Source organism: Phaenicophaeus curvirostris, chromosome 4 (assembly GCF_032191515.1).
Source record: "Phaenicophaeus curvirostris isolate KB17595 chromosome 4, BPBGC_Pcur_1.0, whole genome shotgun sequence".
Lineage (NCBI taxonomy): Eukaryota > Metazoa > Chordata > Aves > Cuculiformes > Cuculidae > Phaenicophaeus > Phaenicophaeus curvirostris.
The window spans coordinates 13,223,295-13,245,654 of record NC_091395.1 but is presented as its reverse complement, the minus strand read 5'-3'; positions in this window follow the sequence as shown (position 1 = coordinate 13,245,654).

Genomic DNA, 22,360 nt, shown 5'->3' with positions numbered 1-22,360 from the left:
GGTGTCCTTTTGTAGTGATTGCCTCACAGTTTTCACTTGAGAGAGACCAAATGTTAGGGGATAGTAATTGCAACAATTAGTTGTGGTTGTAATTGATTAGGGTTGGCTGGAACCTGGAAAGTTATCTCTGAAATCTTTCATCAGTGGCTCCATCTGTTTTCAAAACAAGCTATTATTTAATCTTAATGGCAGGAATAGAATGTAACATAAAAAGGGGCATTATATCTGTACCATAAAAAAACCTCCACAAAGCTCTGTCCCACCTGAGCTTATGCAAGTCCCACTGTATCACAGATTATCTTGCCCTTCAGGAGAGTTCAGTCTATTTCTCAGCAGTTTCTTCTCATTCCCCAACTCAGACACTTAGAGGTCTGTAACCTAGTGGTGCTTGCTTGCTGGAGATGTGCAATAGCTGCAAACTCTGGAGCTTGCTTTGGCTGGCACATATGAAGGACACTACGTGAGGCATGACAGAGTATGAAGTATGGACTTGCTGTTCTCTTTTCTTTGTATCTGTGATGAACCCTTGCTTAACTACTTCCCCTAAATGACACACAAAGCAAGAGGAATTGTGAGGATGTCTTTGATTCATTCTAATGTCAGTTGTTCTCCTTACAAGCATATTTATTGCTCTTGTGCATGTTGACTAGAAAACCCTTTGTGAAAATCATTAGATGAGTTATTGTATAGATACTTAAATGATGGTGATTGCAAAGGTCATGGAATAGTTACAATCCAGTGTATTTCATAGTCTTTTCTCTAGGAGAGGTTTGATAAGTATTTCATATGAATAAGTCTTGGAGTGCTGTTTTATTTCTTGTGTGCTTTAATGATCCATTCACTCAGATCAGGTGGTTGTACTGCTTCACATTGTACTTGGGCATGTTCTTTTTATTGAAAGTTGACTGCTGGTTATGGAATCTGATTTCACTGAATGAGAGTGGTGCATATTCACTGGCCACCATTGCCATTTCAGGAAGACTCTTGTAACTTTTGTGAGGCCAGGGTTGTATCTCCCACAACAAATAGTTTGCTTATCATGCTTTTGCTTCAAGATGTGATCTTAGTGGGACACAGAAAACAGCATTATTGCTTACATGGTGATTATTTAACTGGGCGTTTCTTCTTTGTAAGAAAGCATGTGGAGAAGTCGATAACCAGGACTACATAGTATTTAACTAAAAGTCTAAGTAGAAAATACAATCTTTTTTTAAGACCTTTGGGGGGGTGTGCCATTCTCACTTTTCTTAATGACTTTTCTTTAATTCTGGTTATGACAATTCTAGTCCATATCAGGCAGCTATGAAAGCAAGAACACAATGAGAATAAATAATTTCATCTAGTTTAGAATAATTATTCCAGTCAGTTAATCTTCTTTCATGAATGAGCTGAGCTGCTGAAAAAAGGACTCTCAGAGACAAGACAATTGTTCTCTCATTTGAATGGACATTTTTACATAAATACAGAATACATAGTCTTAGGCAGACATGGAGATTTTTATCTTTGTCTCACTTAAATAGATTTTAAGCAGTTTTGTTTTATCCTGTGAAACTATACCTCCCTCGACTATGTTCTAGAAACCACCCTCTAGATGGCAGGAGTTAGTCACCTCACTCCTGAACGGTGGAGTATCTTCTGGTATAATTGGCCTAGGGCTGTAATACAAGTAAGAAAGACAAAATTAGATAAGAATAGCCAATTTAGGGCTTGCAGAATTTTCATTGGCAATACTAGACTACTCTCTGCAGAATTATTGCATACTATTGTTGTTTTAAAGGTATGTTTAGAAAGTGAGAGTCACCCTCATTTTTGAAAGGCATTTTCAGTGACTTTTGTTAGAGAAGCCGTGGAAGGACACTCTGTGTGCTTCTGAACTATCGTCTTTCCATGTTACTTTACAGAGAATGAGAACTGTCATGTTTTTGCTTAATGGCCGCTGTTTGCCTAGCTGAGAAGACAGGACAAGATTCTTGTGAGGGCCTCTCTACGTTGCCTGACAAAGGTGTTTGAATAGTTGAGAGTTTGCATGACAGCACAAATATTGGTGTGCTAGCTGCAGAGTAAAAGCTGTTTGCTAGAGTGAACTGGCGATGAAAGTCACTCTTGTAAACTAATGATGCAATGACAGCTTAGCTGTCCTGGTTGGTATTTACACATTAAGGGCGTATCTTGCAGTGTGCGTTGTTTTTCACTCCTGTTTTGCTCTGCTAAACCACTAAGCATCTCATAAAGCTAGTTTCACCTATGCAGAGGGCCACAGGATACTAATAAATCACAATCCACGTGAGATAAATTGCTGTCCAGGGTGCAGAACAACGACGTTTTGGGCAATCTCTTTCCATCTTGCTCCCTTTTTCATTCACCTTTTGGGGTCATGTGGCGGAGCAGAGCAGTAGCATTATGGATTACATAATGACTGCTGGTCAGATATGAATTTTTAAAGGCAGAAAATTCACAAACATTTTAAATGGGAATAATTTAGCAAAAAAGTAGTGTTGGGAACAGTTGCCTGAGGGAGGGTGGGAATTGCTTTTTCCAGGGACAAAGTCAAGTAGTATCATTGCAGCACCGCGTATCAGCTCATGCGGGCACTAGCATTCTTCAGAATTGCCCTTTAACTCCTTCACCTGCTCGTCTTGTAGAACTTCTTCCTTTCCAGTCCTGGATGGACATTTACTTATTCCTTAAGCTACTCAAGTAATATGAAAGGATTCATTCCATCATTCTATTATTGAAAATGATTGAGATCAGAAAGGAAAACCAGGAAATTAAATATGTGCACAGCCTCTATCAGAATGGCAATACTCTAGGAGAGACATTTCATATGCAGTGACACTGGGCTGTGCTGGATGACAATGAAACACTTACTGTCTTTTGCTGTAATATCTCAGTTCCCCCTAAAGATACAGTAAAGCATGTCAACTATCAACTTGAAATAAATACTGACCTGAATTGTTGTAATTTACTTTTAATTTCATATACTGTGATTTCTTTTTCTCTAAATAACACGCTTGTTCTGATCTAATTAAGCCTCTATTATCTACCTACCTATTACTGTAATTATCTTCATTATAGCAATGTCTCTCCACAGCATTCAATATGTTTGCCTCCCTGGGGGCTGCATTGTAAAATGGGTGCAACTAATACCTTTCTAACTGACCTTTGAAATGGCATACATCAAATTTAATTTGGTTTTAAATTCTGGCCTTGCAGCAACTGACCTTAAAAGTCATGTCAATATTTGTTTGATGTAAGATAATTTTGTCTGTAGACATTTATCCTTGCTGATTTAACTACATAAAGAAAAAGGAAACAAAGAAGAGACCTTGAGGCAAAAATCTTTACTGATATCTAGTGAATTGCCATCTTCAAATGTTTTAAAATTGGCCGTCTTGCATTAGGCGTTAGAAAGATTTTTTGTGTGCATGCTCTCTTTTTCCCGCTACTATTATAATTGATACTTACAGTCATTAAACTTGGCCATGCAAAATTATTCCCTGAGAAATTTTGAAATAGTTATTTTGTCTGGTCAATGTTTGTGAAATGTATCAAAATGTAAAAGAGAAAGAAAAAAAGAAAAAGAGAGAATCTTTGATATTCAGGTTGTATATTTCCACATTTCTTCCATGACTTCAGCAAAGAACTGAACGGCATTTTATTGTGGTAGCTTGTTGGGATTGTTTTGGGTTTTTAATATGAAGGAGATGCAATGAAGCTAATGTTGGGATTTCTGTAGCACATTTAATGTGGTATCATATGTTAATTATCATATGTTAATTAAGATTGCTGAGGTGAGGGGATGGTGCAAGACTAATCAGTTACTCATTTTCTAATGAAAGGGGTAAGCAATAATTATTTGTGATGGAAAAAGAACTTGTTGGCTGATAGCAAATCATTAGTATTGTTTTTCCATTATGAGATTGTAATGTTGTAAATTATCTTGTTTCTCTTCTACCTGACCCCATCAAAGGCTGTCACATGGTGATAAATTTGCTGCCTGTGTGACACTGAGAGGCTTTGTGTGTAGAGAAAGAGATAACTGATAGAAATAAACAGGAGCACCTGTGTGACAGAAATGGAAAAAAAATGAAAAAAAAAAAATCAAGGTCAGACAATGGATGACTAATGACAAGAATTTGTCTTGCAATGCTGGAGCTTGTCAGATGAAAGTGACAGAGTAGAATGAAAAATGTGAATGCTTTAATTGGTCACAGGATATGATTCTAGTTTACCTACCTTCAGCTGTGTAATGATGAGCTTGTGGATCTAGCTTGTTTACCAGGTTCTCCCTCTAACCTATATAGAGAGAAGCTCAACTGAAGAAGGTCAGCCATCTCTCACAGGACAGGATAATCACTTTTTTTAGGCAGCTGAAATCTGCCCAGGGTGCCTACCAGCTGCCAGTACCAAAGACAGTTTCTAGGCTGTACTGAAGCTGGTGTTTCCAACAGGAATAGGGAAGATCTAGTGGTATCAAAAAGTCTCACAAGGCATTATCTAGAAAACTTGGTACAGTTACTCACCTGAGATCAGCCCTGATCTAAAACAAGGGCTACAGAGCTGCAGCTGTAACATACGAGTCAAGAGATGTGTTAGACTGGAGGATGCTAGAGCAGAAGGGAAGAGAAGAGAAAAGAATGATTGAAGTTCTTGTAGACTTCCCATAAGTCCTCCTATAAGCATGGACCAGTTAATACCTATTTATCCTTGTTCAAGTTAAAGTACTCATCCAGCCAGGTGGAAGGAAATTTCGCCAAGGTGATCAGGAAAATAAGAAGTGAGTCACATGGGAGGAGGCTAAAAAGATGTGCTGTGTCTGGCAAAATGAAAGGTTAAAAGAGGGTCGAGTGGTTTTGCATCAGCATGCAAAGTACAGGGGTGAGCAAAAAGTCCATTCTGGCACAAGAGCAAATGGGTTTGAAACTTCACAGCCTGGGGCCATACGGTGCAAGGGAGATAACAGCGGGAGAGTGCCAAGGTTCAGGAGCTGCAATTGTGTGATGTATGATGAGAGCTGAGGTTGTTTGATCTGGAGAAGGGAAGGCTGAAAAGATCGAATTGCTATCTTCAAGGACCTAAAGGGAATTTATAGAGAAAACGGAGTCAGATTTTTCTCAAGGGTACACAGTGAAAGCAGGAGAGGCAAAAGTCACAGGCTGCAGCAAGTGGAATTATGACTGGCATGCAGAAAAAATAGTGTTTGGAGTGAGAGTGGTTAAGCACTGGAAAAGCTATGCTGCAGCCTTATGCATTGATGACAAAAATCTCTCTTCTAATTTAAAATGGATATTAATTAAAATAGCACAATAAACTAGATTTGCAGGGACCTCTGGACCTCACCTAGCCAAGAATTCTGCTGGAAATTTCCACATCAGATAAGGTTGGCTGCCATGTCTAGCTGTATCTCAAATGTTGCCAAGGATGGAGATTGTACAACAGCTCCGGGGAACCTTTTTCCAGGCTTAACAACTCTCCCTGCAAAGATTGTGTATAGGATGATCCTATTGACTTCACAGGCAGTTGGATTATGGGCTAGATGAGGCAGACTATTTGTTTGCCATCTTTTTTCTGAAATATCTGTGCTAACAATTTCAGCATTTGGGCTGTTCCATGGTTTTTCTCAGTTATTGAGTTGCGTGATGTGTTCCTCTTTTGTGTCACTTCTTATCTAGATAGCAATTTTTTCTCCTTTAATTATGGCTTTTCCTTGTTCAGTAGATTTGGTTGTAGAAATCTTATGCAAATACAAACTGAATCGTTTTCCTGTCTAATTATAGCTCCATTTAGTTGAAATTAATATTAGTGGTACTGAGCGCTGGCTGAATTGAATACTGAATTTATTCAACTAATGAAAGCTGAAGGATAGGTTGTTTGATTTACAGCGTGGGTGGTTTAGCTGTTGGTTCTGAAGGGACTGAAAAAGAATTTTTGCATCACCAGTTCACTTCCCTGATATCGCAGGGAGTGCTCTCATATAATCTTTTTCACAAGCTTAACAAGCTCCTATCTCCTTTGCCCTCACGATGATTTTGAAAAGCAGTGAGGAGAAATGACAGAATTATACCCAGCGTTTATAGTAGTATCATGCAGCAATTTGTCACATGTTGAGCTTCATATTGTAGATGATGTCATACCTGTATTATAAATAAGATGTTTGAATGCAGGTAATCAAGTGTCCAATCGTATGCTTATGGCACTATGAAGGACAAGAGTTAGAACAATTCCTAGACATGGACATCAGTCTTCTATATTCTGATTGATTTAGAAAAACCCATCTGGTTATGTTCCACTGCTTTTAGTTAGTATTCTGACAGTATTTTCTATTCATTGTCATTTGTATTTCATTTGTTAGATTTCATTTGTAGTACAACAATGTAATAACGGGTCTATTGCTTCTCAAGTACCTGTACATTTAGAGTTATTGCAGTGTCACTACAAGTAGTCATGCGCTTACAATGTTCACTAGCTCCTTATTTATATTTATTGTGGAGTTATGAATACTCTGAGCTAGAACTTATCCATGGGTGATATATTGTGAAATACATTTTCATTTTCTAATAAGTGTTCCAAGCGTGGTGGTGGTGTTAAAAAGCCAAGTAAAAGCATTTTTGCTGGAATATAAGGGGGAATTGAAGAGATTATTATTTTATTGTATTTATGTATTATTCAAAACATTGGAGGAAAACTGCAATGCTGATGTACCCAAACTAAAACTGCAAGAGAAGGACAAGAAAAAAGCAAGCAGTTTCTGAAAACAGCACCTCAGAGTGGCATTTAGTTCCTTTACTAATTTTCACTCTGTTCCAGTTCTTTTTGAAGAGATGGAGTTCTCTCTAACTCATTGTAGATGTGCAGTCTCCACACTGAGTACGTCTGATGGGTCACTGGAGTTTCATCGGGGTGTTTAAGGAGCTGTTTGTTTGTTTTATTATATTTCTTGCTGCTGTCATGACACTGGAGAGTCTGATGCCATCCACAGCTAGGATGTGGCTATGTATTTTTATATGAAGTTGAATATTGGTCTACAAGGAATAGAGCCTTGAGGCTATGAATTTACTATTTGCATGATAATGAGTGAAGTTAGACAGGAATAACTTTTGGTCAGTGCCAGTTTCTCTTACTCTGACCCACTCTGAGCTTGAAGACCTTCCAGGCATCCTGCAAAAGCTAGTTGTGTAACAGATTTGGGCTGGAAGATGGATGGGATGCCCCTGGCAGTCAGTATGTTTCCAGATAATTTCCATTTGTATCTTTACCCAACTGCAGTAGCATGTTTCTTCCATTTGTTTTTTTTTCAAACAGCTGCTTGGTGGAGTTTATTTGCATAGTGTTATTTTTGTCACTGGTCAGTTCATTTTAAATCTAATTAGTTTCAGAGAGTTCAGCCCTTTTAAATGAGCACACTTTTATTCCTAAGTTAAATCTGGCTAAAACAGCCTAGAATGAATCTGAGCACTAGCCTAGAAAGGAAAGTCTTCACAGTCCATTACCGATCCCCTGAGCCATCTCATCCCCTTGACTGTCATGTAATGTTTGTTTCATGTAGAATTTCCATATAAAATGAAACAAAATAAAACACAAAAAGCAGAACAGCAGCTCTTTGGCATTAAGATATTAAAATGTGAAGGTAGTGAAAATGAGATTTCCTTTCATAAGCGCATTAGCAACCTTAGGGGAGCCCTCAGCAGGGAAATGCCTCAGTGGTGAGAAAAGGCTGAACTAAGAGAAGGGGGTGGATGTGCATGTTTGGCAGTGTGGGCTGGAATCACTGGAGAGTTTTGCTTTCAGCTTCGAGGGTGGGAGCCTGTGAGGATTTCTAAAATAAGTGCTCTGGGCCAAGCTGTCACTGTGCATGTTACCGAGTATGTCAGGGCAGGAGCGTGTCACTGTGTGAGTTACTGAGGATTGCTACGCGTAAGTAAGCACGTCATTTCGTGAGTCACTGAGGATTTCTGTGCATGAGTGACTGTTTCTGTGCTTGAATATGAATAAATAACATCCAGAGCCTCCAGTCATTCTAAAAAGGTTTAATCAGGGCTATCAAATAACTGGATTGTCAAAAAACGTAGCTTACTGAATTTATTCATGGAGTTTCAGGAACCAAAGTAAATTCATCATCCCAGAAGTTTCTCCTAGGTCTTTCACATTTCCCAGGAAGACCCCTAATTAATATCCTGAAAAAATGTAAAGCTGAAATGGTATCACTTGTATGAGAGATGGAAGTGATGTTTTCAAGTCCTGTGCACGTATCCCCTATTGTGGGTTGCTCTCAAGGTCAACAAGTGTCTCCGCAGTCACTGGAGGATCTGTCTAGCTTTGCATGGTATTGAGTGTTGACTATAACATTAATCTGTTGGTGGGTTAGGGATTAGAGGTACTTGGCGATAAGGAGAATGCATGTAAAATGTGAGTAACAGCCTGCAAATACTTGTTGAAAGTACTGGGAGCATGCAAGGGAAAGAATTTCAGAGCTCACTCGCTGAGCGTGCGTTAACATTACACTTTGCCTGTCTGTGTTTTCACCCAGGCCTGCTGAGTCTGGTGCGTTCAGCAAGATGCTCGCCCAGTCTGCCTCTGCATCCCACTGCTCCTTCCGTCATCCAGATCTTGCCTCACCTCCACCTCATGGTGGGACCCAGGGACTTGTTTGTGTCACAGTCTCTCCCTCTTAATCTCTTGGATGCCATCACTCCCATCCCCTATGGGACAGCACAAATTAAGTCAAATGAGGCAAGTAAGGCTGTTCTGTAGATTAATATAAAGACATTCTAAGAAGGAATAAAATAAAAAGAATTACAACACCTGAAGGCTATCCACAGAATTCAAGTTAGGAAGAAATGAATGGCAGAAAAATTTATACAGCCATCATCAAACACAGACTTCCTTGGATTCAACTTTAGCAGTTGCTCCTCAGCCTGGTGGTGATCTCATCCAAATATTTGGATAGGTGGCAGATGGCATTGTTTACATTTGAGGTGAAGCTGATGTAAAGTTTGGAGTAATTTTCTTATTGCAGATATTTTATGCTTCCTATATAGCAATGTACACTGAAGTTGTACAGAGAACACTGTATGACACAGCCCATCTCAGAACAAAGCTGGAACTGAGGTGCTAAAATAAAAGCAGTAATTTAAAGCTAGTCGGATATTATCTGCAGGGTTTGCTGCCCTATCTCTGTTGTGCAGCTACACCTCTTGCGAAGCAGCTGCAGCTAATAAATAGGGTGCAACAATACTACAGGCATCCTTGGAAAAAAGGGCACAGAGATAAATTAAAACAACCATGAATTACTATTATCCAGCTTGGGAATGGCTTGTCACACAATTCTTACTGCCTTTCCTTTGGGGAATTTTGCAGAAACGGACCTTCCATTTTCATCCTCTGATAGAAGATGGCACCTCCCATAGCCAAATACACACAAGCAGCCCTCAAAAGCTTTTGTTCTTTATTGACTGGAAGAAAACATCCTCGCTACCTACTGAATCACTGGCTGACAGGGCTGCAAGATTTTCCCTAGCTGAGGCTTGTTGGCACTTGACTGATGAGCAAAACCTTTCAGCCAGCCTCGGGTAGTCCCAAGGGTGTCCCTGCTGTGACTGGCAGCCAGGGATGGGGGATCTGATTTTACAGGGCAGGAGAGAGGGGTCTCCTGGCTGGGCTTGTGGTGGCTGTGCCATGTCTGTTGGCCCTCATCCTGGTTTCTGTCCTGAGCTCGCAGGACTTGGCTGTTATCTCAGTTTCTGTTTCTGGCCACGAGTTCTTAGTGACATAACCTTGCTCCAGCCCTTGGCCCTAACAAGAGGACAAGACTGGTGGCACAGCCTAAGGCTGGCACATCAATCCTCTCTTAGCCCATGTAATTAGAGGGTGGCAGTGCTAGTTGCCCAGTGATTTCTTGGTCTGCATGCATAATGTCTTTTGTGTGTTTTCAGCTGCTAGCTGTGTTTGCCTTTCCTGTTGCAGCTTTTAATGCCTTTCATACCGATTTCAGAGCCGATTCTTACAATCTAGAGGAAAAGGAAAATTGCAATTCTTACTTAGCAATTTGAGTTTCTTGCATATCTTATATTATTTATTTTTCCCTGAAATAGTAACTCATTCAATAAAACTGAGCAAAGTAAAGCTGTGGAAGAGAGAGAAAGAGAAGGAAGTCCCCAAGTATGCTGTGTGTTTGAGTGGGAGAAAAGGGAGAGATATGGAAGACACTGTCATCCTAAGCTGGGGAACATGCAAAGATGCCAGCTGTGGAAAGTCATCACACAGACAGGAAGGAAGAAGGAGAATTATTTTCCTTTTTTTTGAAACATATTGGGTGAAATCTTTGGCATTAAAAGTTGGACTTCGAAACCTCCCCTTTGCAATGGTGTCATGAAGTGATATTTCTGAGTAACCAAACTGATGTAGCAGGTACATCACTCAAAGCAGAGGCAAGAGCCTAAAACCATGGTACGTGGCAGCAAGCTAGAGTACAGCACGGCCACACGCAGCTTGTCTGTACTGGCAAAATCCTGTAACAGGGGGATAACGTAAGGCAGGAGAAGGGTGGTTTTGTAGTGGCTTAAAGTTTCTTAAAGTGGCACTGGATCAACCACAGTCTGATGTAGTCTCTACAATATCCTTCTCCCCTGTCATTTGGATTCTTTGTCACCTTCCATGGTGTAGTTATGCTTGTAAAACTTAATAACACGGGGAAAGCTTGTGTGGCTTTAAGAGATAAGGAAACAAACAGGGTAGCTGGGTTTATCTAGCCATCTGCAGGTAATCGGCAGGCAGATGCTACAAAGGGCTACTAGATACAGCTACAAGAAAGGCAGTTACTTTGAGAGATGTTTGGGGTCAAATATTAAGGGCTGATTGAAGCCACGAGCAGACAAATGTTGAAGGATGGAGTTCCCTTCAACATAGAAGGAGTCAAGGTTTTTGAATTTTTGAATAAATTTGAATTTTTGAATAAATTCTAGAATTTTTGAATAAAAAGTAGTGAAAACTTTGTCATCATTTTTTTCTGATTTCGTGACATGTGCTGGGGATATTGAACTCTGAACTACCTAAAAGGGCCCAAATTCACTGCTGATTGCCAAGCTGTGATGGATTAATCTGTCTGGATAGAAAATAACTGATTTAGCAGAGTGATGGAAGCTAGTGTGCTTTGGTATGGATGTTAATTAACAGAATGTCTGTGCACATGCATAACATGATTTAGCAGACAACGTTCATTTGATAAGGTGGAAGACAAGAAATCTTATGTTAAAGCTAATATTTGGTATAAGAATTAAAAGAACTTTGTCTACGTAAACTGTGTTGCCATTTTCATGGGAGATGTGATAGAGGTATAAACCAATTGAAATTGGTTTTGTTACAGTGCTTGAAGTAGTCATAATAAGTTAGCAAATTGTCGATGCTATTTTTTTTCACATTTCTCTTGATGTAACATAAAACTTATTTTGTCAGGCCTAGTTATCCAGTTAGACTATTTGGAGTAGTTGAACATTAGACTATGGTTCACATAATGAATAAAAATATCCAACTCTGTACGTGAGGAGGAAGTCGTTTATTTGATAGAGATAGTCAATATATTACAGCTTTCAAACATAAGCCACAATACTGTGCTTTTCTCATACGTTAATCGTATACAATTATTCAGACTATCTAACACACATTTTGTCTGTACTGCAAGTTGAACGTACATCAGGAGTACATTTATTTCCCCAACAGTTCTTTTTCAATTTGAATTTCTTTTTCACTAATGCTAGCTAACAGCAGTGCTGTTTAGAAAAAAGTGAGATGAGGACAGATATGAATAAAATACGAAATAAATATTAATTGGGAAAATCTATATTTAAAAATATTTTTAAATACAATGATGAATATACTCTGTAGCTAGAAAATCGGCATGTTGTAATATGTCCATTCAATTAATGAATTGGTTTTCTTTCATTCTGCATTATCTGTCCTGCAAGGTTTTAGTATTTCAATAAACTGTAGCCACTCATGAAAGCAGCCTGACACTGGTGCTAATTGAATGGTACTGGATTGTTAGCTTTGATCTATAATGAGGTTTCCATGGCAATATCACCAGGTGAGACTATGGCCACTATGGCAATTTCTTTGTGCTGTTGTGATTCTGAATCACCTGCCTAGCTGAGGATGAAATCACAGCTCTGATGAAGATTAGTGAGAGTTTGCTGTTTGTTTCAGAGAATTTGATGTTGTCTCTATCATGACTGGATTTGGAAACATGCTCTGGAGTCATATAGGCCCCAAATGAAGTCAGTCTGTACTCAAGATAATACTTTTGGTTTAAACTGTTCACTGTGTTGCCTGAAACCAGATGGAATTTCTCGACATTCAAAACCCTTCTGAGACTCACCATGTCTCCACATTAAATAAGTTATGCAAGACACTTCCCTTATAATTTAAACACTTAAACTGTGCTTATTTGATTTCATTGCATAGGAGCCCTTAGAATGGAGTAGGGCCATCTTACATAAAGGATCATAAAAATATAGAAAAAGGTTCCCCTTCAAAGATCTTCCAGCTCATGAGAAAGACTGGGAAAGAGTAACGTAAGGAGAACTGGCATTGTTCAAAGCTTATTGATTGCCTGACTACATTTGGTTTGATATTTTGCCATTTGAATAATTGACACCGGTTTTAAGAAGGCTTTCCAAGGAAGAGAAAGTGATTTACTCTTCTGCATGAAGCAGGTGGACAGAAGTGTAGCAGTGCTTTTTGGGAAATAAGGGGGCAGCACAGACTGGTAACATGTGCAGAAGGATGGCAAGGTGGGTGAGGATGCAGCAGTGGCAAACCCATGAGCGACTGCGATGCCCCTCAAGGTGAAGCTGGTAGCAAAAATTTGGTGTGACCAGGAAGAAACAGCTGGTGGAGGAATATAAGGAAAGGGGGTAAAAGGGCCAAGATAAGATGATTATCTTTTAACAGTGCTCTAAATTGGCAAGTTTGCATTTGCAGGACAAGACAAAATGAAGCTCCTATAAATATGTGAGATGGGTGAAACCCCAATTGGGACATGAGATGGATTCCTAGATGAGAATTTTTAGGTGCAAGGGTAGTTGAAGTCTGTAATTTTCAAGAGATTATGTGAAAAGAAATCGGCAAACTTTGCATGTAACTCGGGTAAGAACATTTCTGGAGGGCTCTGAGTATAAAACAGTTTTCAAACTTCTCTACTTCCTTATGCTAGTAAGACAGCCTCATATCAGGTAACAAAGTAGAGAGAGAAGCATTTCTGTGATACTTCTACTGGTTTTTAAAGTTAAGAATGGAACAAGGAACAGGGTTGCTTGTAGAAGGTCGAAAGATGTCTTAAGGAAGGATGTGAGCTTTAATTTTACCACCCATTCTTTCAAACTGAGAAGTAGCTGTTTCTCTTAGCAAGAAAAATATCTAAAATAACATCCCCTTCTTCTATCCTTGTCTTAAAGTTGAACTATGTGCAGAAAGGTTCAAGATAGATATTTAAGGAAAGTGAGAAAAGAGGTATTAAAGGTACATACTTGAAGAAATAGTTTTCAATTTATTGCAGAAACTTTTTTTAAATGAAGAAGGCAAAACAATCTAGTTCTATGTTTAGTTTTTTCGCTGGTGTAGTATTGAGTAAATACAACACACAGGAGAAGAGACCAATGTTTTTCTTCCTAAACTGCGGAGAAACTGTTCTTATAGAGCAATCATGACCTCTTGCGGTCATTTGGTAAAGTTGCAGGTTTGTTTTGTGTACAGAGGAATTTGATTTTTTTTATTAAATTAGGGAGAGTCACAAAATCGGCTGCAACACTAACTATTCCTGTACAAATCCTTTACTTAACGGTGGAGTATGAGCGTACTGTCAGAGAGAATGAGTTTGCCTCTTTCACACACGATGAGGTTAATGTTCTAAGCTGAAATGAGATTTTTTTAAAAAATCCATAAAAGCGAAACAAAAATACAAATAGACTTTGTGCGATTAAAGCCTTGCAAGTAAATGTCCCTATCAGCCTAAATGTGTGGTACCCAAAAGTCGTGGCACCGTGCTACTGTCCAGGAAAGTGCTGTATTTTCACTGTTTGTGTTGACTGAAGTACTGAGACTAAACATTCTGCATCAGCTGGTGCAAAATATATTTCTAAAATTACTCCCTTGTAAATACTCTAATTTACGTTCACATTAGTGTTTTTAATGATACCACGTGCTTGGAGTGTTAGCGTAGAGTTACAAACTTACCTTTAATCATATAAAAAGCTTGTCTTATTTAAGTTGAAATTGTTTACATTTGACAATGATCTGCAAGTTAAAAATCTATTGACTGACTTGAAATGTGGTTTAAACCATCAGTGGGTTTGAGGAAGGAAATGATCTGTCTTTCATAGAGCATCAAAATCATCACTAGACTTCCTTTCTGTCTCTGCTATGTAGTGCAGTATGCTGTGAAATGTGATGTGTAAGTAGCCCACAGTGGCTTTGTACAGACCTAAGGTTTTTCTTCTGTTATGTGTTGCCAGAAGTAATGTTAAATCTGTGGCTTGAAGACTGGGAAGTCAATATAAAAACTTTCCAGTCAGTGAAGGAGCATATCTAGGCATCTAAACAACCTTGGGAAGAAAGGCTTGATTAGAAACATACAGACAGACTCCATTACCACGGGATGTCAGTGTAACTGAGAGTATTGGAAAACTCAGAGACTAGACCATGAGGTATTTCAGAATGCATCTTTCTGGTGGTTGATGCTAACACAAAGCAAAGATGCTTCAAGACTTAAAGTCATTTCTGCAAGACAATGTAATATGAGGTGGAGGCAATGACAAGAGGAAAAATCAGCTCACGTCATTTTATCATAGGGCTTTGTATCTTCCAATATGTTTCCTTCTTTTGATCCTTCAGGGGTGGTATGCTAATTCACATAGATTGTATGTCTGCTAACATATACCCATTTCCAAGGTCCTATGAATAAATCAGTAGGCTAAACATCAGAAAAATAAAAAAAGACCACCAGAAGAAATTAGTTTTCTTTCTGCATAAATCACTTCAATACGCATGAAGGCAACACAAATGTTTCCTAAATAGCGTGGAAATGTTGCCACTAACAGTAGATTGCAGCACACTAAGTACAAGTTATATTTATTTTCCACCTACCCTAGTTGCTCTGCTTCCATGGTTAGAGATCAAAATGTTCTAGAGGTTTTACCTGGCCTATTGTCCAGAACTAATCACTGTCCACAGGACATCAGAAGGTGTGTCAGAACCCCAAATTTAGAAACGACCACATGTGCACATTACTATACAATCAGGTATAAAGCAATAGGTATAAAGCAGTGCCTACACAGAAGCATTCCCATGGTTGGTTCCTAACCTGTGTTGGTGCCAGAAACCCACCCACTACTCTTAATCTCAGGTGACTAACAGGCATGGGACACAAATTATGAGTTTTCTTCTTTTGGTTTGGTTTTATTTTTTGAAGGAGTCAGTAGCACTCCAGTTCTGAAAGGCAGAGAAATGTTGTACTGTGGCTATTGCTTGTAAGCTCCCAGCTGGCTTTAAAACGCTGTGAGGGAACATTCATCAAATCTCTGGGCTCAGATAAAACACTAGAAACACAAGAGCAGCCAAAGTAACTTATATGAGCAGCGAGTTCCTCAGGGGGCTGACCCACAGCCACAGATTAACTCTGAGGATGTCTATAAAGTACCTCCTTGTGCTGAGGGATTGGCTAGCTACCAGGTACCACATAATTGCCCTAAAAGTTTTAAATATACTTGCAGATTAAGTAGAGCACTTTGATTTTGTGGCACTTTTCCTTCTGCTTGAAAAAAAAGAGGAGGAAGACACAGATGATTCCTGCTCAAAGAGAGGACACTCATCCAGAAGACCTTTCAGCAACATGGAAGGCACCAGGTGACTCTTCTAATCCTAAAAGATAATGTTTTAAAAAGAACGACATTGGCAGAAAACTCACAAGTATAGTTATCTCTCAAAAAACTGCACATGCAAATCACCAGTCATATGACCTTCCACCACTCTTGAGTGTGAAGTAAAGTTTCTCCATCACGGCTCTTCCCCCTGCCCCTTGTCCCCCTGTCCCCCACAGGACAGAGCCTTAACTCATCCCCACGTGGTGAGAAGAGGCCATAAGGCTTCTCTTGCCTCAAAGTGTAGAGAAAGTCTCAGTTTGCTTTCTATGACCGCTTTGGGGTTCCCAGCAGACTAAAGGGTTGAGGCCTTCCTGACAAATCACTTCAGGCTCTTATCTTTCAAAAATTTGCCTAAGGGCTGATTTTGTCGAAGTTGTAGTATTAGGGCTTAACATTTGATAAATATAATAAAATATTTTTCTTGAGTCCCTGGGGGTTATTTTGAAGTGAGCAGATATTTGGAGAGAAAATTTTTTGCTTATATGTGTCAGAACAGGTACTTGTATTCAATTACTAAGCAAAGCTTTCTGTTTAGGACCAAAATATTCAAGGTAAAGAAACCAAAACAAGGCTGTGCTATGCCTAGAGAAAGGAACACTAGTTCTTTACTAAATGCCTGCTTTGCATTTATATATGCTTCTTGTCATCTCCAGCACAAGTGGAACAGCCTTACAACCTGCTGAAACGTTTTGCTAGTTTTTATATATGGTTTGTATGGTAAGAGGGCGACTATTTATAGTGAAAGTATTTTTGCTTAAGAGTCAACCAAATTTCTGCAAACTTACTTTGAAGATCAAAAATCAGTTTGTAAAGTTTGAGATATATAATGGAATATAAACCCTCTGTAAATTCCCGGAAAGCTAACAAGTTGAAAAAAATACCTTTTTTTTTTTTTTTTTGTAGTGTTTCGTAAACCATGGATCTAAAGATGATATCTGATATTAAAAACAATATTCACAATTTAAATGTTACTAATACAATTAGCATTGTAGGAAATCAGAAGAGGTGATCATAATGGACCCTCTTAAAGGAATCCTAATTAGACTTTGCAATTTATAGCAAAAACAAACCCATACTGACTGCAAAAAAGCCTCCTCTTTTCCCAAGATGTTGTTATAATGAATCATTACATTGACTTGTATGGCAACACAGCTTTCAGTCTCTTCACAAAAAAAGAAGCTTTTAGACTAGATATTGACAAAGGCATATGCTAAACAAAGGTGCAATGTAATAAAGGGATTTGAGCAATTTAAGTTTAGATCTATCAGAAAAACAACAGTGTTATTGCAAACTGCTATGCTCAATTCTATAAAATGACAAAAGCCCACGTTAGAGATTAGAACTAGAACTTGATTAGCAAACTTTCTTGAACGGCTTATTTGCAAAATGTACTTATAAATCATTCATCAGTTTTACCCTGGAAGGACCATTTCTTTGTTCTAATTGTAGTGATAAACAGTGTATAAATGTATGAGATAAGAGGGCAATACAAACAGAAGGGCCATTATCTAAACTCTAAATGCAATGTCTGAAGTATTTGAGTGATGAGTTCAGAACACTCAGTTTTAAAAGACTAGTCTTATAGGAGGGCAAAGATCTAAAGCACAAAGAGGACGAGAATTGGTAAGAGCCAAAGTTAATAAAATCCATCTAAGCTCTATCAAATTTTTAAGTAACATCTACATGTACTTCTTCCATTAACTCTATGTTCAAAATCTAACTCACAGTCCAGGTAACTAATATCCTGTCCTTGAATTTAAAGAAAGATCCAGTGAAGGAAATAAGAAAATGAGACAGCAAAATCCTGGGCTCTCATCTTTTTTTGTGTGCTTGGCATCCCTAGGATTTAGCGCAATTTTTATTCAAATGAGTTAATAGAATACTGTTTGAAGAAGAATTTTAGTGTCAACACATGGAAGTATTTCCTTTGAGCGCAGCACTTCTTCTGAGAACCTGTTCAGACATAGATTTGAGCAGCAAACAAACTTTAATAGCATATGTAGGAACATCATAAAATATGCTTAATGTGACACAGTTTCACAGCATTTTGGCCATTACCTGTAAAAATTAAAATCTGGATGTACGGAGCTTATAAAACAGTCTGTGACAGCACCAGCTGGTGTCTTCCAATAATACTGTTTTAGGGGAGGGAAAGGAAAGAAATGCCCTGCCAACTTTTAAAGCTAAGTTTGCATATAGACAAAGGGGATTTCCTTGATAATCTAGCATCATGTATTATTGAATTACATCACATCTCTCTCTGTCACATCAATAAGGTTATCCTGTATCCCATATGTGTCTTTCTATTGCAAATGGCACGTTAATTTGTCATCAATGAATTTCCCATTTTGTTTGTATGCACCATGGTGACTAGTGAACATATTAAATATGATCAGTCCCAGGAATCTTCCTTGGAAAACCTCCATGACTAACCCCAGAGACCCGTGTCTGTGTCTGCAGCCTGTGTGGCGCTGTATAAACGGTTTATTGAAGTCCAGCTGCAAAGTGTATTTGCATAGGAAAATGCTCAATTAATTCAGGTATGTGCTTTCTCTCTCTCAAGCAAGACCAGGAACCTCTGCATATTTCTGAATTGTGCCCTATAAACAGTCTTGCCATTATTACATGCACAGGCTTGTTGGTGAAGGTCTTGACAAACTTGAGCATCTTGGTGTCACTAGGCACACTCAACTTTTTATCTGAGTATGGTAGCTTTCTGAAGTGTAACACTGTAAAGGAAGTCACTTATAAGCACAATCTCTGAATCATAGCTAGAATATGCACATGTCGCTCATCCCGTCTCACACACCTAATACTAAAAGTTTCATATTGGCAATTGTGGAAGAATTTTGGGGTTGTTCTTTCAAAAGCCGAGGTTCCCACTAGAAAATCTGACTCAGCTCCCATTTCAAAGTCTGACTATGCCGCTCAGAACTACAGAAATGGTTGAGTTGCCTTAGCCAGGTAAATGTTGTATTTTGTAGTTCTGCACCGTCTTCCGTGGGCGATTGCTTAAGGATCAAGCTGCAGGATGTCTGTTGAGTAAGTAACTTAGGCCATGTGAATTATACCTCTTCTGCAGCATATTCACTGATATGTTTCGATCAAACCAGTGTGAGGTAGGGTTCTGCCACTAACTTGAAAACTATAGTAGTATTTATTGTATGCTGTCCACAACAGACAGTGTGCTTTTCTGGACAGAGGCTGAACACAGTATTTCCTTTGAGCATTAGAGAATGGCATGTAGCTGGCAACCTCTACTTCCAAGATTTATTGTTATACCACAGAAGTTATGAGCCACCTAACTAGCACTTAGTGTGACTCTCTTTGTTCCAGATCACATGGGCTTCCAGCATGAGGCACAGATTTCTAATCACACATTTCTATCTGTCTTCTGTAGCATGTTCCACTCTACAGTCATCATGTGTAAATAGATTTCCAATTTGTTTTTCTTTTTTTGAAAGAAACTCTGTCATAAATTACAGCTTCTTTCAGATTCTTCACAATATTTCCCCTGGAAGATGATTAAAGTGCTAGGAACTGGCTCCATTTGGGAGCCTGAATTCTCATGTGTTAAGAAGTTCTGTCTCAGCAGGACTATGTTTCACTCTGCGTGTGTCTGTTAGCAGCAGAGGGGCTATCACAGGCACAGAGATATATCCCACACTGAAGCTAGAGGCTGTCTCCAGTCAGTCCGGCTGACCATTCAAGAAAGATGATGAAGGTACCTGGATCTGATCCTGGTCACGCTAGTTCCATCCTTTCCCCCTATGCTGTATAGAAGATGGTAAGATAAATAACAGTAGCTTATTAGGTCCTGGTAAACCTTGGATGTATTTGGTTACATGCGCTCTGCCTTAGGAGGAGGCAGGGAGAAAAGGAGCAGTAAGTAAGGTGAGCACTTGTAGTCAAGTTACTGGCGTACTGCAGGAGAAACCTCCCAGCTGGGATGGCAAGAAATGCTGGCCCAGGGCTGACACATTGGCAGCAGAGCTGGGGCTGGATTTTCTCACTTCATTCTTTCTCCAAATAAGATGTTTAAATAATTCCCTTTACAGAACAGTAACGAAATAACTAGTCACAGGAGAAAACTAACTTTATTATATTTTTATGTAGCAAAGAAAAAAACAATATTTTGACTGAAGGCTGAGTAAGCCTCCACATGAAATAAATGAGAAATGCGGAAAATGCTGAAAATTTAAGGGAGCTGAGTGAGCTATTATGGAACAGAAAGAAATTGCAGAAAGGAGACACGTTTCTTTCAAATGTTCTTTAAGAAGCTATAATAGAAGGAACGGGCAGAAAGATGTTCATCAGCAGCAGTCTCCTGGGTTCTTGTAGTTTAATCTGTAACAGAAGCAGATGCTAAACAAATATGATAAGACATGGCGATTTTTGCTTCTGAGACACAGGGAGCACCATCTCACTATGAAAACTTAATAAGGATCAAACAAGATAAATCTCCTTTCAGCTCTTTTCATATTTTTTAAATTAAAATGTCACTTTCCCCATAAATTCTACTGAACCTTTCCTATAGCTCCAATGAGGAGTTTATCTTGACTGGAACAGGTTTTGTTTTCTGGAACTTTACTCTGAAGATTTCTTTAGAGCATCAGAACATTATCAAGAATATTAAATTGACCTAAGTAAATGAAACCAGAACTACAGTAGCAACTATCCTAATCCAAACAATGTTACAGAAGAATGAAGCAATATTCCAATCTAAGGCAGGATTCTTTAAGAAAGTAAATGGCAAGCAATATAGCTATTAGGATATGGATAGGAAGATGGATGGAGTATTAATGGTGTCAGGTCAAGAAAAGATATATCACTCAATTAACTCTCTAAATGAAAAAACCTGATGGTTTTGGTTTTTTTCACTCTAAGCACGGTATTGGCAGCAAAAGGGTGAGGCTATGCTAGTGCTTTATCCTTTGTGTGGTCTTAGGTTGTTAACATCTCTTCTGTTCTTCTCCAGCTGTAAACAAGAATCAATTTCAGGCTCATGGCTCGGGAAGGATAAAGAACTTATTTTCCTGAGCACCTGCAGAGAGATAGTATTTCAGTCAACTTTTCCTGCTGTCCATCAGCATCGAGAAGCCCTCAGGCTGCTTTGGAGTTAGCTCTAAGTGTTAGCTCTCCCAGTGTGCACCTGCTGGGGTTCTCAATGCAGAGGAAACTGAGTTGCCGACCGAAACCTCCTGAGACTAGAAAGTGAGATGGGATTTCTCACATACTCTGTGGCATGTATTTTCCATAGGTTTGCTTTTGCCTATGCAAAAGTGACCTCTTGGTGCATGTAGGTCCTATATACAGTAAGGTATTGAATTTGCATCCTCTGGATTGCTTGCTGGAGGCTCTTTCTGTTAATGGTAAAGTGAGCCAATGCAACTAATTTATTCTTTCTCAATACCCTGCAGTGCTACCTTCAGAATATTTTTGGATTAAGATTCTTAACTTCCCAGTAAATCACTACTTCAGCAGAATTTAGGCAGCCTAGTCTTTAAAAGCCCAGCTTTTAAGCCTTTTGCTACTTTACCTCTCAGCAATGATTATCCCAACAGGTTGAGACAGAGGTCCCCAAACCACGATGGGATTCCATAATGGAGGGGCTTATCGACATAGAAGAGATTCCTCACCTTTAACTAAAGCAATTTCCAGCCATTCCCTTTGAGATCATTTGAAATTCTGGGTACCAGCCCAATCTAGGCATAACAAGTTACCTTTTAAAAGAAAAGTTGTAGAAAGTAACACATTTTACATTGTGAAAGAGCAGTCTAACAAAGCATTGTGCTGCGTATTGGAGGTAGTCATGTAGTAAATACATAAATCTAGCTTCTGTACATCGAGAACCTGGAGCTAGAGTTCCCCGCATGCCACTTCTCTTCCACTTGTTGACCGTGTTTCACACATTCAAAACTGAATATGACGGTCTTGTAAATTTCTGCATGGTATAGTTCAGCTGGAATTACTGTCACTTCAGAAACATGGAAAATGGGGAGGAGTTGTTGTAATATATTATTAAAGTCATATATAACGTGCAAAATTCAGAGATACACCCCCCCACCCCCCAATGCTACAGGCATTGTAAAATGATTTTCAGTAGCATAGAAAAAGAAGAGATCGTGCTTTTCACTGTAATCCAGGCAAGATCATTCTGGATGAGAGTCTTATGTGCCTCTGCGGAGGCTGGAATGAGACAGAAGTCTTAGGGTTTGGTTTTTTTTCAATAAGAGAGCATAGTCTAGGATAAGGTGGTAGATAGAAAACATCTCGCTAGCCTGAGAGAAAACATATTGCAGCTGCTTGGATGTTCACTGAAAGTATGGTGGGGTTTTGCCAGGGCCAGAACAGAGATCTGGGGACCCAGGCAAAGGGAGAAGCTCAGATATTCCTAAGAACAGAAGCAAATAATTTAGGAAGGACCACCACCAACTATTATACCAAAC